Genomic DNA, 16,152 nt, shown 5'->3' with positions numbered 1-16,152 from the left:
GCACACTCCTCATGTCATCTTCATTCAAATGTCACTTGCTCAATGACACAACCCCTGGACGTCCTATCCAACACTGAACACAGAACCCCCTTCCCTCCCAAATATTCTCCATCCTTCTCCCCTGCCTTAGTTTTCCCGGCAGAACCTTAAAACCTCAAATACTATGTAACTTACTGGATGATATTTTGTTTGCCATCTGGAATGTAAGTTCCAAGAGAGCAGAGGCTTTTGTCTATTTTGTTGCATCTGTGTCCCACACACCTAGAACAGGGTCTGGCACAGAGTAACTCCTCAGTAAACAGCTGTTGAAACAATGAATTGCAAGGGAATAAAACTAATTGCGACTGACCTAAGCCCACAGTCCTTCCATTGTTAGACTCTAGCCGCAAATATTTGTAGCCTCCAAAGTGAGAAGTTTGTGGGGGGGACATAAGCCCCTAACTCCCCATTGCTTCAGCACCAAGTCTGGATCAGGACTAAGTTCAGTCACATACCCAGCCGCTAGCCTCACAGGTCACTGTGATGAGTGTTTTTCAGGCTGAGAGAGAGATGGGAAGTGTGGCAGATGAGAGGGAAGGATGGCTCTCCAGGGTCGTGTTGTTTTGTTTTATCTTTTATTATTTTTTGTCAAAGCCACAACTTCTAGAAAGGAGTTGCCATTTAATGAAATGGAAAAGAACAGACAGTATGATAAGGTATTTCCTGTGGGCTTTACATGTAACAGCATGGTCCCCTCCAACTTGGCCCAGAGTGAGGAGCATCCAGCCTGGTCTCTCCATTCTTCAGGGTCACGGTCAGGCCATCCTAGGCATTAGAAAACCAGGGCGTTCCCTCAGGAGTCAGAGAGATGGCCTTCAGCCCCGGGAACTGGCAGTCCTGGGGGCAAAGGGGAGGTAGGGCAGCTTGGGGGTGGGAGGACAGGTGAGGCGGAACAGCTGCCTTAGGGTGGGGGTGTGGCCGTACCTGTCTGGGCCCCTTGCTACACCATCTGGAATCTGCCTGCACTTAGTATCTGCTCTACCCCCCCTTCCCATCCCCCTTCAGCTTAGCGCTGGCAGCCTTCCTACCTGGGAGTCTTCCTCCTCACATATTCATCTGATCCCATTTTCCCTAACCCTTGACTTCCTCTGCCTCTCCACAAGGGAACAAATGGACAACAGTTTAAAGGAAATTCATCGTAAATAAAAACAATTAGTACCTTGACACAGGTAAAAATTGAGACAAATCTCTGCTTCAGTGGAACACATTTAATTCCCCACTTGGACAGCTTGCCCCATTTCCCTGGGCATAAATGCCTATAGGCTCCAAAACCAAGGAGGTGGGGGCCCTGCCCCTTAGCCTAACGAAGGTGCATATAAAATGCTAGAAGAGGGGCACCTGGGTGTCTCGGTTGAGCATCCCACTCTTGATTTCAGCTTAGGCCATGATCTCACGGTTGGTGGGACTGAGCCCTGAGTTGGGCTTGACGCCCATCATGGAGCCTGCTGAGGATTGTCTCTCGCCCTCTGCCCCTCCCCCGCTCGCACATGTGCATGTGTGCATGCACGTGCTCTCTCTCTAAAATAATAAAATAAAATAAAATGCTAGGAGAGCATATTCTTTCACCAGAACTGTCTTCTTGAGCGTCTCATAATCAAACAATTGTTTGATTAGATGTCTTCAGTTAAGCATTTTTGTCATAAGTTATTTTTAAAAAATTTTTTTCTTCAACATTTATTTATTATTGAGAGACAGGCACAGAACATGAGCAGGGGAGGGGTAGAGAGAGGGAGACACAGAATCCGAAGCAGGCTCCAGGCTCTGAGCTGTCAGCACAGAGCCCGACGGGGGGCTCGAACTCACAAACTGCGAGATCACGACCTGAGCTGAAGTTGGTCGCTCAACCAACTGAGCCACCCAGGTGCCCCTGTCCTAAGGTCTCAGGCGTAAATCTATCCTAAGACTATATAAGACAGTGGGATATATTATCTGAAGTCATGGTTTGACACAAGGCCCAGACCTCAACCCCAAATAGTCCATCCGCAAAATGCAACACTCTCCAGCCACAAAAACCTTTGGAAAGATCCACCTGAACATACATAGACTCATCTCCTAGATACTTAGATGAAAAACAGAGTATTTATTATGTTACCATATGCATAAAAGAAGAAAAAGAGAGCTTGAATATGCATAGGACATTTCTGAATCTGTAGCAGATTCATATCAAGATAAAAGGGAGACAGGGGCGCCTGGGTGGCTTGGTCGGTTAAGCGTCCGACTTCGGCTCAGGTCTTGATCTCACGGTCCGTGAGTTCAAGCCCCGCGTCGGGCTCTGTGCTGACAGCTCAGAGCCTGGAGCCTGTTCCAGATTCTGTGTCTCCCTCTCTCTCTGCCCCTCCCCTGTTCATGCTCTGTCTCTCTCTGTCTCAAAAATAAATAAACGTTAAAAAAAAAATTAAAAAAAAAAGGGAGACATATTTCACTATATACCTTTTAGTTGGTTTGCGCTTTTCAGAATGTACCTAAATCATCTATTCAAAAAAATTAACTAAGGAAAACTAAAGAAAGTACCTAGAAAATCAATACTATCTAACTTCTTGATCTTGGCTTTCCAAAGAGGACGTGTAGTTGAGAATTGAAGAAGGGAGTGCTTTTAGAGGAATACATTTGTCTCCCAGGGAGGGCTTTGAAGCTGGAGGGGGCTGGGGAAGAGGGGAGTGGAAAAGGTGCCAACAGACGCCCAGAGACAATTGTACTTAAAAGAACTTCTGAAGTACTTACGTTTCCTGACACTTAGAAGAGTCCACCCTAGCTGTGACACCATTACAAGATGTGAGGATGTGCTTGTTTAGAAAGCCCAGGGCAGTTTCCTTCTGGCTTTGGAGGCTGTCCCAGGAGTCTCCTCTGTGGTCTTGAACAGTTGTGTCCGCTCTGTGCACCTGTTCGACAGTGGCTGTAGGTCTTTTCCTGATAGGGGTGGGGAGAAGACTCAAAAGTTCAGGGCCCAGGCACAAGTGAGGAGAGTTTGGGAGGCACTGGATCCTGGGATCCATGACACCTCATCACCAGTATCTGCTATCTTGGTGGGGAGTGGGACATAGAGACATGTTTGCTGTATTCTCCAGGGAACATCCTAGCTGACCCACGGTATCAGGTCAGCCTGAATTTGGGATTTAGTTCTAATACAAATCTCATTTGGGAAGAAATCTCCCCTCTAGTTCTTTCTTTTCTGGTTGTTCATTCTAGAATTGCTTTAACCATATAAAGACCAGGCTTGCCATTGGCTTCCAACGGAGAGATTTGAATGGAAAAAGAGGTCAAGTAAAAAGGAGGGAAAGGTATTCGATGGTTAAAGCCACTGATTGCTTATGACCTGCCTTTGACTTCGTCCCTCCTTAGATTTGCTTCCCCTATCAGCAGCATTTCTGGAGATGGCGTTTCAGTGTGGGAAAGACCCACGGTAGCACCCCAGCTCCCATATTAGTGGAACTGCCTTGGGAATTCATACACTCTGAAGCAGCGTCCTCCTTGGTAAAACAGGAGATGCTAATGGCCACTTCAGTGTTACCGTTAGGATCAGATGAGAGCCTTTGTGCAATTCAATAAGCATTTTTTGAACACCTATCCTGTGACAGGAAAAGGGATAATCCTGTCCTTGTGCCAAAGGACCTCAGTAACGAGATCTGAGAGGTCAGTGCTGAGCTGTGGGATAACAAGGGGATGAGAAGAGGGGGTAAATTTGCAGAGAATCACAAAAGCTTCTCTTGAGCAGTTAAAGCAGATCTCCATTCCCGTACCTCTCCACCACGTGCCCTATTTTATCCCCTTCACAGAGCTTGCTAGCGCTTTCTTTTTACTCTTCTGGCAATCTCCTTCCACGAGAAGGGAATCTCCTAGAGTCAGGGCTCTGTCTCCTTCTCTTCTAGATCTCCAGACTTGCAGTTTCTCTCTTCCTTTTCTCTGTTACCCTTTCTTTTGTTCTTTTTGCTTATTTGTTTTTGTGACACCCATGATTGGATTTTAAGCTTATGATAACCTCACAAAATGTTTAAAGGATTTTTAAGATTTTTTTTTTTTTTGGTCTTAATGAGCTAAAATAGTCTACATACCATACAGATTATCCACTTATCGAAGCAATGCTACTCAAAATGTGATCTGCAGGCATGACAATGTAAATCAACTTTGTCATTAAATATACATTTAGTTCAGCTGACTTTGTTTCTTTTTTTTTTTTTTTGCCAGACAAAATGACATTATTTATCAAGACATTGCGACAGTTCTAGAAGAGATCATGAGGGTGGTAGTACAAGGAATGGACATATGGTTGTTCTCTATTATGATATTTACAATATTTTAAAATCGAAAATATTCTGGGGTGCCTGGGTGGCTCAGTCAGTAAAATGTCGGACTCTCGGTTTCCACTCAGGTCATGATCTCCTGGTTCATGAATTCAAGCCCAGAGTCGGGCTCTGTGCTGACAGTGTGGAGCCTGCTTGAAATTCTCTCTCTCCCTCTCTCTGTGCCCCTCCCCGGCTCATGCTTGTTTTTTTTTCCTCTCTCTCTCTCTCAAAATAATGAAATAAACTTACATTGAAGACAGTCAAATTATTCATTAACATGGAACTGATTAAAAAATTATAGTACCTCCATCCAATGGAATATAATTCAGTTATTATACGTGATGTAGATCAATTTTGATATGGAAAATTATTCACAGTTTTTAAGTGAAAAAAAGCGGACTACAAAATAGCTTGTATAGTATTTAATTTGGGGGATCCTAACTCTGCCTCATATCCACATTTGTACATTTACACAAGAAAATTTTCTGAAAGTATATATCCTAGAGTGCTTGATTCTGGATGTCTAAATTCACAGTGTTAAAAAATATATATCCTTCCCACCAACCTATAACAGTAATACACAACCAACCGCTATATATATCTATCCCATCGGCTTAGGATAAAATAGGACCACAACATATTTAATACTCAAATATTCATTTGAAAATATGTATCCCAGTACATGAAAAGTTCATGTTCCTCCAAAGATTCTCTTCTCTGGTATTTCCTAGGACCCTCAGGTTGACTTACTAAATCCAAAGGGGTCAGTTCAGGACAGCAGTAATAAAATCAGCTGAGTTTTTTTTTCTTCTTTTTTTTAAGCAAGACTTTCTGAAGGAAGCAATATGTTGATTTATGTTCTAGGGTAAGCTCCTTATCTCTTGGCAGACTGGTAATCAACAGCCCCCTAACTGGCTACTGCAAGTAGCTTTAAAGGGGAGATAGAACATAGTCACAAAGCCACCTGAGCCTGCTGTTTTTTCAAAGGTTATATTTAAATTACTCTTCTAATCTCTTCTATGGGTATTGATCTGTTCAGATTTTCTTCCTTTTCTTGGATCAGTTTTGGTAAATTATAGTTTATTAGGAAGCCTTCAATTTCCTCTGTATTTTTAAATGTATTGCTAGAGTGCTGCATACATTTTCCTACAGTTCTCCAGACCTGTTCATATCCGTTTTCTTTTGAGTTTCTTTATTTACTTTGAGAGAGATGAGGGGAGGAGCAGAGAGAGACAGAATCCCAAGCAGGCTCCGCACCGTCAGCACCGAGCCCAAGGTAGGGCTTAAACTCATAAACCAAACCGTGAGATCATTACCTGAGCTGAAACAAAGAGTCCACCGCTGAACTGACTGAGCCATCCAGGCGCCTCCCTGTTCACATCTGTTTTGGTTCCTAACGAGCAGATGGAGGCAGAGGTGGTAAAAGCGATTGAGAAAAAGGGGTCATAAAGATTAGACTTGAACCAGGAGAGGTGAGTATGATGCCAGGTACCTCAGATGCAAAGATATGCAAGCTCTTGGGGCTTTCAGATTTTCTCTTGTAATTATTCTGAATTAATGTCATTACTTGTCACTATTTGAAGAAATAAACATTACTATTCTGCTTATGGAGTAGTCTAGGTAGAGGCTGATCAAAGGGTTTTTCACATGTTCTTATTTGTCTTGTTAAAAGAAAATTTTTTGATTCAAAAAAACGTTTAAGAAACGACACGAATAAGGAAATTCCTTTTGCATTCAGAGGCTGACCTTAAGATATATAGTGTACCACCAGCACTTATGTATTACCAACTAATATCCATAATTTTCAGTTTCATTTTGGACTTAGAGAACAATTCATCGATTACTTAATCAAGACATTACAATTATAGTTGACCCTTGAACAATGTGGGGGTTAGGGGCACTGACCCCCCAGCTCAGTCGAAAATCTGCATGTAAGTTTTGACTCCCCAAACACTTAACTACTAGTAGCCTACTGTTGACTTGAAGTCTTACCGATAACATTGTCAATTAACACATATTTTGTATGTTATACATATTATAGACTGTATTCTTACAATAAACTAAGCTAGAGAAAAGAATATGTTTTTAAGAAAATCATAAGGAAGGGGCACCTGGGTGGCTCAGTCGGTTAAGTGTCCGACTTCGGCTCAGGTCATGATCTCACTGTTTGTGAGTTCGAGCCCCATGTCGGGCTCTGTGCTGACAGCTCGGAGCCTGGAGCCTGCTTCGGATTCTGTGTCTCCCTCCCTTCTGCCCCTCCCCCACTTGTGGTCTGTCTCTCTCTGTCTCTCAAAAATGAATAAATGTAAAAAAAAAAAAAAAAGAACGAAAATCATAAGGAAGAGAAGATACATTTCTAGTACTGTACAGTAATCCATATATAAAGGGACCTGCACAGTTGAAACCTCTGTTGTTCACGGGTCAACTCTACTCATTAGATAAAGTTGGTCTAATTTGTACTTGTAAACATCCTCTCAATCTTTAAGAGACATTTCACGTCCCACTGTTACCATAAAGCATTTGTTAGCAGCTATAGTCTGAAATCATTTCTCTCCCTCCACTGAACTTCCAGAACAATTATCTTCTCTACACTTCGTCAATTAATTGTATACCGCACTGGGGTATCTCTTCTATTATTCTTGCTTGTTTTGTTTTTCTTCTCAATTAAGTTTTCTTTTTTCTTTTTCTTTTTTCAGAAAGAGAGAGAGAGAGAGAAAAAAAAAAAGAAACACGAGCAGGGCAGAGAGAGAGGATGAGAATCTCAAGCAGCCTCCATGCCCAGTGTGGAGCCCCATGCAGGGCTCGACCTCACAAACTGTGAGATCATGACCTGAGTTGCAATCAAGAGTCAGATGCTTAACTGACTAAGCCACCCAGGTGCCCCTCTTCTTAATAAACTTAAAAAAAATAAGCCTTTATTTTTAGGCAAATATATATTTAAAGAAAAATTGCAAAGATATTACAGGGTTTGCATATATTCCCCACCTACTTTGCCCTAGAGCTAACATCTTGCATTAGTATTGTACATTTGTTACATTTAATGAATCAAAATTGATACATTATTAACTAAAGTCTATACCTTATTCAAATTTCCTTAGTTTTTTTACCTAATATCCTTTTTCTATTCCAGGATCCTGTCTAGAATACCACACTACACTTAGTAATCATGTCTTCTCAAGTTCTTCTTGGCTGTGACAGTTTCGTAGACTTTCCTTGATTTTGATGGCCTTGACAGTTTTGCTCATTAGTATTGGTCAGGTATTTTGTAGAATGGCCTTCTATTGGGATTGGGTATTTTTCTCATAATTAGAGTGGGGTAGTGGGTTTTGGGGAGTAAGATCACAGATACAAAATGTTATTTTCATCACATCATATCAAATGTACATACTGTCAACATCAGTTAAAAAATATTTTATTTTTAAGTAATTTCTATTCCCAACATGGGGCTTGAATCCCCAACCCCAAGATCAAGTGTTGTATGCTCTACTTACTGAGCCAGCCAGGCACCCCTACCAACATCATTTTTGACTACTGATGTTGACCTTGGTCATCTGGCTGAGGTGGTATTTGTCAGGTTTCTCCACAGTAAAGTTATTCCCTCCCACCCATACTTTCTCTATGTACTCTGGAAAAAAGTCACTAGGCACAGCCCACACTTAATTATGTTCCACATTCTTGAGTGGATACCTACATAAATCAGTTGGAATTCTACATAGGAGATTTGTCTATTCTCCCCCATTTATTTACTCAACCACACGTCCTTTTAGTCCTTACCAAATGACATGAAAATAATATCCAAATATTAGCCAAACACTTCTAGCTTTCTGTGGGAAAGTGGGTATCCTCAGTGGTGTCATGGTCCTAATCCCCCAGCATCAGTTCTGGGGTTGGGGACCAAGGACAAAAAGGCTTTACTTGCAGCAAGTTGACTCTAAGACACATTTCAGCAAAGGGTAGCCCTTGGAAAGGACACTTCAAAGAAAAGTGAGTTTCCGTACTGGAAATTGGAATTCTGAACTGGAAACTAATGATGAGAAAAATTAGGATGGGGATTTGAATCCACATAACCCAATAAGGTAAGCATCCTCCTCCTCCTCCTCCTCTTCATCATCACCCTTATTTTTAAGTTCATAATCAGGAAAATAAGTCCTTTACCCCAAATTCCCTGAAGCCTCTGCCTCCGAATCCTGTGTTTCTTTGCAATCTGTCCAGACTCAATCCACTACTCGTTGAAGATTTTTTTCTCCTTGGTAGTAGTCAGTAGGACTGAGATATTCACTGCTTCTGCTTTTGGTCTCTTACTGCCTCCTCACATCACTTCTTGCTCCCTTCTGTACTGGAGGGAGTTTCCTCATGCCTGGGAATTCTATCTATGAATTCCTTCTCCTTCTTCTTCCTGGGTGTCTGCAGCACCTAGAAAAGTTGTATTGCAATAGAAAATGTTGCTGTTATCACTAGGAAAAAAATCGAAGAGTAACATTAGATTTCAGACCCCCAGATTATCTTGTCTTCACCTTTTTACTAGGTGATGGTACCTCCTACTTCTTCCTCAAACTGTTCCTCACTATTCTGGAGCTCTCCATGTCTCATAAGACATCCTCCATGGGACCATTATTGTATGACCTCATCACCAAGATGTAAACTGGAACTCTTAACAATTTGTTCACTCACTAATTATTCCATAGGGCTTTCTATGTACAAACAGTTGTGTTGGATAACTTCTGGAAAATGTCAATGTATTATCCTTCCCTGTAGCATTTGCATAAATAGGAGTCAAAACATTTTAGAAAAAAAAATACTTTGAAGGTAGAATAGTAGGCAGCAAACAATAGATAACAAAAGACTCTAGAAGGTATTAACAACCTTCCCTGTTTCCCTGAAATTATACTGATTTCCTACCCTGAGCCACGAAGGAGGGCCCTACATACTGTAGCTTGAAGCATCCATTGTAACCTCCTGTGAGACTGTGCCCAAGGTCAAGAGTTTCTCATTAATATAAAATCAATTCTGTGTTTAGTTTATGAACATTAATATTCAGTATTATGTTCTTGAGTTCACTCAAGTGTAAGAAGTATACTTCTTAAGTGTAAAAAGTAAGAACTTTAGATTCTCATCCTATCTGCCACTGACTAAGTAATTCTGGGTCAGTTACTCAGGCTCTCTGATCCATTAGACTTCTCCGGCCATTCAGTCTCAGTCTCTTTCCTAATCTCCTGCCTGTTCCTTTGTGTCAGTCCAGACCAGTTTGTCCTGTATCCCTTCTTTGCCCTGTCCCTGCTCTCTGCCCTGCTGCAGTGAACTGATCCCTGCGGGCTGCATTTCCCAGGCTCCCATATCGGCTGGCTTTGGGCTGGGTTCCACCAACCAGAGAGTGGAGGTCAGCACCTCCAGCAGCAGAGGCGTCTCCTCTATGGTTACAGCTCTTGCTGGACAGGTCCACTGTGATTCTTCCATCCTCCAGGCCCTACTGGCATCACCTCTGTCCTTAGTCCCTCCTGCCTTGAGATCATGGCTTCTGACTGGTCTCTCTGCCCCCTGTCGGCTTCTCAGCTTCTTCTATCACACATGTAACCATTTCTCTGAATACATTCCCTCTGTTTAAAATACTAAGTGTTTTCAGGGCACCTGGGTGGCTCAGTTGGTTAAGGGTCCAACTTTGGCTCAGGTCATGATCTCACAGTTTGTGAGTTTGAGCCCTGCATCGGGCTCTGTGCTGATGGCTCAGAGCCTGGAGCCTGCTGCAGATTCTGTGTCTCCCTCTCTCTCTGTTCCTCCCTTCTCACATTCTGCCTCTTTCTCAAAAATAAATAAAGTTTAAAAAATTGTTTTTAATAAAATAAAGTAAAATAAAATAAAATAAAATACTCAGTACTTTCTGCTTCCCTGGTTGGACTTTGAAACAGAACTTACTGAGGGCGCCTGGGTGGCTCAGTCGGTTAAGCATCAGACTTCAGCTCAGGTCATGATCTTAATGGTTTGTGAGTTCCAGCCCTGCATCAGGCTCTGTGCTGACAACATAGAACCTGGAGCCTGCTTCAGATGCTGTGTCTCCCTCTCTCTCTGCCCCTCCCGCCTCATGCCCTCTTTCTCTCTGTGTTTTTCTCTCTCTCAAAAATAAATAAACATAAAAAAAAAAAAAAGAAACAGAACTTATTGGTATTTATTTAGGAAATTACCCCAAGGAATGGGACTAGTGTCTGGGTAAAGGCAAGAAGGAAGGAGAACGAATCCAAGGCTGTACTATTAAGCCAGCTGCTGCTCTGGGCACTGGGGAATTAATCCTCTTGGGGATTTTGAGTTGCTTGGGAGAATGGACCTTAGAATTGTCCAGCTGTCCCAATTCTTTAAAGGCTGCCCAAACATAGGCAACTCACGAGGACTTCCAGGTTTTCACACATGTCTGAATAGCTCAATGGGTTCCCCACAGCCATGCCATATTTTAGGCCACACATTAAATCTCAATAGATTGTAAAAGATAGATATCATACAAAGTATCTCCTCTGACTACAATGGGATGAAGTTAGAAGTCAATAACAGAAGGAAAATTGGAAAATTCACAAATTTACAGAAATTAAACAACACATTTTTAAATGACCAATAAATCAAAGAAGAGAGCACAAGAAGAATCAGGAAATACTTAGAAATGGATGAAAACTAAAACACAACATGCCAAAATGTATGGCATACAATGAAAGCTGTGATAAGAGGGAAATTTATAGCTATAAATGCTTACTTAGGAAACAAGAAGGATCTAAATCAACAACCTAATTTACAACTTAAGGAAATAGAAAAGCAACAAACTAAACCCAAAACCAGCAGAAAGGGAGAGATAATAAAGATTATAGCAAGATAAATGAAATAGAAAAAAGAAAATCAATTAAACCAAAAGTTGGTTCTTTGCAAAGATCAACAAAGTTGATATACCTTTAGCTAAGTGGGCGAATAAAAAAAGACTTGAATTACCAAAATCAGAAATGAAAGTGGGAACATTATTACTCATTCTACAGAAATAAAAAGGGTTATAAGAGAATACTATGAATAATTGTACACCAACAAATTGGATAACTTAGATAAGATGGATAACTTCTTAGGAAAACAAAACCTACTAAGGCTAAATCATGAAGAAAGAGAAAATCTGAATAGACCTCTAAATGGTAAGAAGATTAAATCAGTAATGAAAAAAATCTGATAAAGAAAGCCCGGGGCCTGATGGCTTCCCCTGATGAATTTTACCAAACATTTAAAGAAGAACTAACTCAATCCTTCTCAAACTTTTCCAAAAAATTGAAAGGAGGGAAGGAACACTTCCTAGCTCATGCTCTGAAGCCAGCCTTACCCTGATACTAAAGTCAGACAAAGACACAACAAGAAAGAAACTACGGACTAATATCCCTTATGAATATTGATGCAAAAACCCTCAACAAAATATTTGCAAACCAAGTTCAGCAGCTTATTCATGGCCAGAGTGGGATTTATTCCTAGAATGCAAGGATGGTTCAACATAAAAAAATTGGCCAACATAATATACCACATTAAAATAATTCAGGGGTGGGGGGCGCCTGGATGGCTCAGTCAGTTAAGCATCCAACTTTGGCTCAGGTCATGATCTCACGGTTAGTGAGTTCGAGCCCCATGTCAGGCTCTGTGCTGACAGCTCAGAGCCTGGAGCCTGCTTCAGATTCTGTGTCTCCCTCTCTCTCTGTCCCTTCCCCATTCATGTTCTGTCTTTGTCTCTCTCAAAAATAAATAAACATTTAAAAAAATTAAAAAAAAAAGAATTAAGGGTAGGAAACCCACGATTATCTCCAATGATGAAGAAGAAGCATTTGACAAAATTCAACAACCTTTCATGACAAAACTAGGAATTATTTCAACATAATAAATACTCCAAAACCCAGGAATTATCTCAACATAATAAAATCCATACATGAAAACTCCACAGAAAACATACACAATGGTAAAAGACTGAAAGCTTTTCCTCTAAGATCGGGAAGAAGGCAAGGATGCCTGCTTTCACAACCTCTATTCAATTAAAGTACTGAAAGTTCTAGCCAGAGCAATTGGGGAAGAAAAACTTCTAAGCTGGAAGGGAAGACAAAATTATCTCTGTTCACAGATTATATGATCTTATATGTAGAAAACCCTAAAGACTTCACCAAAAAGCTTTAGAACTAATAAATGAATTCAGAAAAGTAGCAGGATGCAAACTCAACATGAAAAAATCATTTGTATTTGCAGAAAGTTGCATTTCTATACACTAACAATGGACAATATCAAATTGAAAGTAAGAAAAAAATTTTATTTACAAGGCATCACAAAGAACAAAAGGCTTAGGAATGAACCAACAAGGTGAAAGACTTGTACAGTAAGAACTACAAAACATTGCCAAAAGAAATGAAAGAAGACATGAATAATGGCGATAGATCCCAAGTTCATAGACTGGAAGACTTAATATGGTTAGGATGTCAAACTACCCAAAATGATCTGCAGATTCAATGCACTCCCTATCAAAATTTCAATGATGCTTTTTTGCAGGTATAGAAACACCCGCCCTAAAGTTCATATGAAATCTTGGGACCCTGCCTGAACAGCCAAAACAACCATGAAAAAGAACAAATTTGGATGCCTCACACTTCCTGATTTCAAAGCTTGCCACAAAGCTTTGAAAACAATGTGGTACTGGCATAAAGACAGATATATAGACCAATGGAATAGAACAGATAGCCCAGAAAGAAACCCTCCCATATATAATAAAATTATTTTTGACAAGGGTGCAAGAGCATTCAACAGGGAAAGGGCAGTCTTCAACAAACAGTGCTGGGAAAACTGGGTATCCACATGCACAAAATAAAATTGGTCCCTTACCTAACACCACATACAAACATAACTCAAAATGGATTAAAGACCTAAATGTAAGACTTCAAACTGTAAAACTTTTAGGAGAAAACATAGGGCAAAAGCTTCATGATAGGATTTGGGGATAATTTCTTGGATATGACACCAAAGGCACAGGGCAACACAAGCAAAATAGACAAATGGGATTTCATGAAAAAAAATTTTAAGTTTATTTATTTATTTTGAGAGGCAGGGGGAGGGACAGAGAGAGAGGGAGAGAGAATCCCTAGTAGGCTCTGTGCTGACAGGCCCAACGTGGGGCTCAATCCCATGAACTGTGAGATCATGACCAGAGCCAAAATCAAGAGTTGGACACTTAACTGACTCAGCCACCCAGGTGCTCTGATTTCATGAAAAATTTTAAATGTCATGCACCAAAAGATAATACCAACAGAGTAAAAAGAGTAAAAAAAAAAAAAAAAAATCGCAAAATAGTAGAAAATATTTGCCAATCATATATCTGATAAGGGATTGATATACAATATAGAGAACTCCTAAAACTCAACAACAACAACAAAATCTGATTAAAAAATGGTCAAAAGACATCAATAGATATTTCTCCAGAGAAGACGTACAAATGGCCTAGAAGTACATGAAAAGATGTTCAACATCCCTAATCATTAGGGAAACACAAAGCAAAACTCCCATATTACCCCTCATACCCCCTAGGTTGGCTATAAACTAGAAAAACATTAAAGTAAGTATTGGCGAGGATGTGGAACGCTGTTCACCGTTGGTAAGAACGTAAAATGGCACAGCCACTGTGGAAAATAGTGGGAGGTTCCTCAAAACATTAAAAAGTAGAATTACCTATGATCCAGCAATTCCACTTCTGGGTATACATCCAACAGTACTTAAAACAGGGTCTTTGTACACCCATGTTCATAGCAGTGTTATTCACAATAGCTGAAACATGGAAGCAACCCAAGTGTCCATCGATGAATGAATGGATAAACAAAACGTGGGATAGACATACAACGAATGGAAGATTATTCAGCCTTAAAAAGGAAAGAAATTCTGCAATACGGTACAACATGGATGAACCCTGAGGACATTATGCTAGGGGAGATAAACAGAAAAAGACAAATACCGGAGTGCCTGGGTGGCTCAGTCTGTGGAGCATCAGACTCTTGATTTCCGCTCAGGTTACGATCTCACGGTTTGTGGGTTCAAGCCAGGTCAGGCTCTGCACGGAGAGCATAGAGCCTGCTTCAGATCCTCTGTCTCCCTCTTTCTCTGCCCGTTCCCGGCTCGTACGCCCATGCACACTTTCTCTCTTTCTCTCTCAAAATTAAATAAACATTAAAAAAAAAAGGAAAAAGATAAATACAGTATGGTTCCACTTATATGAGCTATTTAGAGTCATCAGAACCATAAAGACGGAAAGTAGCATGGTGGTTGCCGGGGCTGGGGAAGTAGGGAAATTGGTAGTTATTGTTTAATGGGTACAGAGTTTACAAGATGTAAATGGTCCTGGAGATGAATGGTGGTGACGCTTGAGCAACACTGTGAATGTACTTAATTAACACCACTAAACGGTACACCTAAAAATTGGTAAGATGGTAAATTTTATGTTATTTGTAATTTTACCACAATTTTAAACATTGGAAAAAAAATGAAAGGAGAGAACAATGCGGGGGGGGGGGGAGATTCAACAATATTATTAACCCTACTGAATCAAAGTATTTGAGAAGGACTGTTTTTAGCCTTTTAAAGATTCCAAATCCAGCCCTGTCCCCAATTCTGAATTGTGACACTGAGTAACCACCTCCCCTGGAGACTGAGGAGAGGACAAGGCGGCATCTCACAGAGGCGTGTGAGTGGTTCAAGCAGAGGGTGCCAGCTGTCAGCAGGGCCCCAGTGGAGCAGAAACAGTGTTTGTTTTTAATTCCAGTTAATGGCCTACATATAAGTCAGGAGTTTCACAAACAAAACCAAATTTCTGTCTTCTTGGAAAAGCTGGTGGCTCTTTTAACTCTGGTCCTGCAATCTCGTGTGACAATGGCCCAAGCTGGTCAGTGATGGCCTGAGCCTTAAACAGGTATATGCTCTTCTCTGAGGCAGACCTTACCTCGTGGACATCTCAACATTCAAGTTCCACTGGCTGTGGCAGGCACTGGTGTTCAAGAGCTTAGAGTGTGTCCAAACATCAGGGCAGTCCCAAGAGCAGATCAAAGGACCCAGATACTCAACACACACACACACACACACACACACACACACACACACACACACACACACATATACACACACCCTTGCATTCAAAACCCTAGCCACGTGAAGTTCTTATGGTTCCTCTCACTGTATCTCCTCTTGGCCTTTGCTCAAGCTGTTTTCTTGCCTGAAAGGCTCTCCTTCACCCTCTCCCATTCGCTTGGCCAGTTCCTATGCATCTGTCACAATGTCACCCCCTTTAGGGAGTCTCCTGGGCCTCCAGTCACTGGGTCCAATGGCTGGGTTAATGAAGACACACAGGTTCAAATGAATGTAAGAGAGAACCGAAATAACAATAACTTTTTAAAAGGAAGATGTTGGGGAGCCTGGGTGGCCCAGTCAGTTAAGCATCCGACTTCGGATCAGGTCATGATCTTGTGGTTCATGAGTTTGAGATTCGCGTCGGGCTCTATGTGGACAGCTCAGAGGCTGGAGCTTGCTTCGGGTTCTGAGTCTCCCTCTCTCTGCCTCTCCCCAACTTGCTCACACACACACACTCTCTCTCTCAAAAAAATAAATAAACGTTAAAAAATTATATATTTATTTATTTTATTTTTTATTTTTTAAGGTTGATTTATTATTGAGAGACACAGAGCATGAGCAGGGGAGGGGCTGCGAGATGGAGAGGCACAGAATCTGAAACAGGCTCCAGGCTCTGGGCTGTCAGCACAGAGCCCGACGCGGGGTTCAAACTCACAAACCGCGAGATCATGACCTGAGCCGA

Source organism: Panthera leo, chromosome A1 (assembly GCF_018350215.1).
Source record: "Panthera leo isolate Ple1 chromosome A1, P.leo_Ple1_pat1.1, whole genome shotgun sequence".
Lineage (NCBI taxonomy): Eukaryota > Metazoa > Chordata > Mammalia > Carnivora > Felidae > Panthera > Panthera leo.
The sequence above is the reverse complement of the archived record's forward strand: the minus strand, read 5'-3'. Positions refer to the sequence as shown.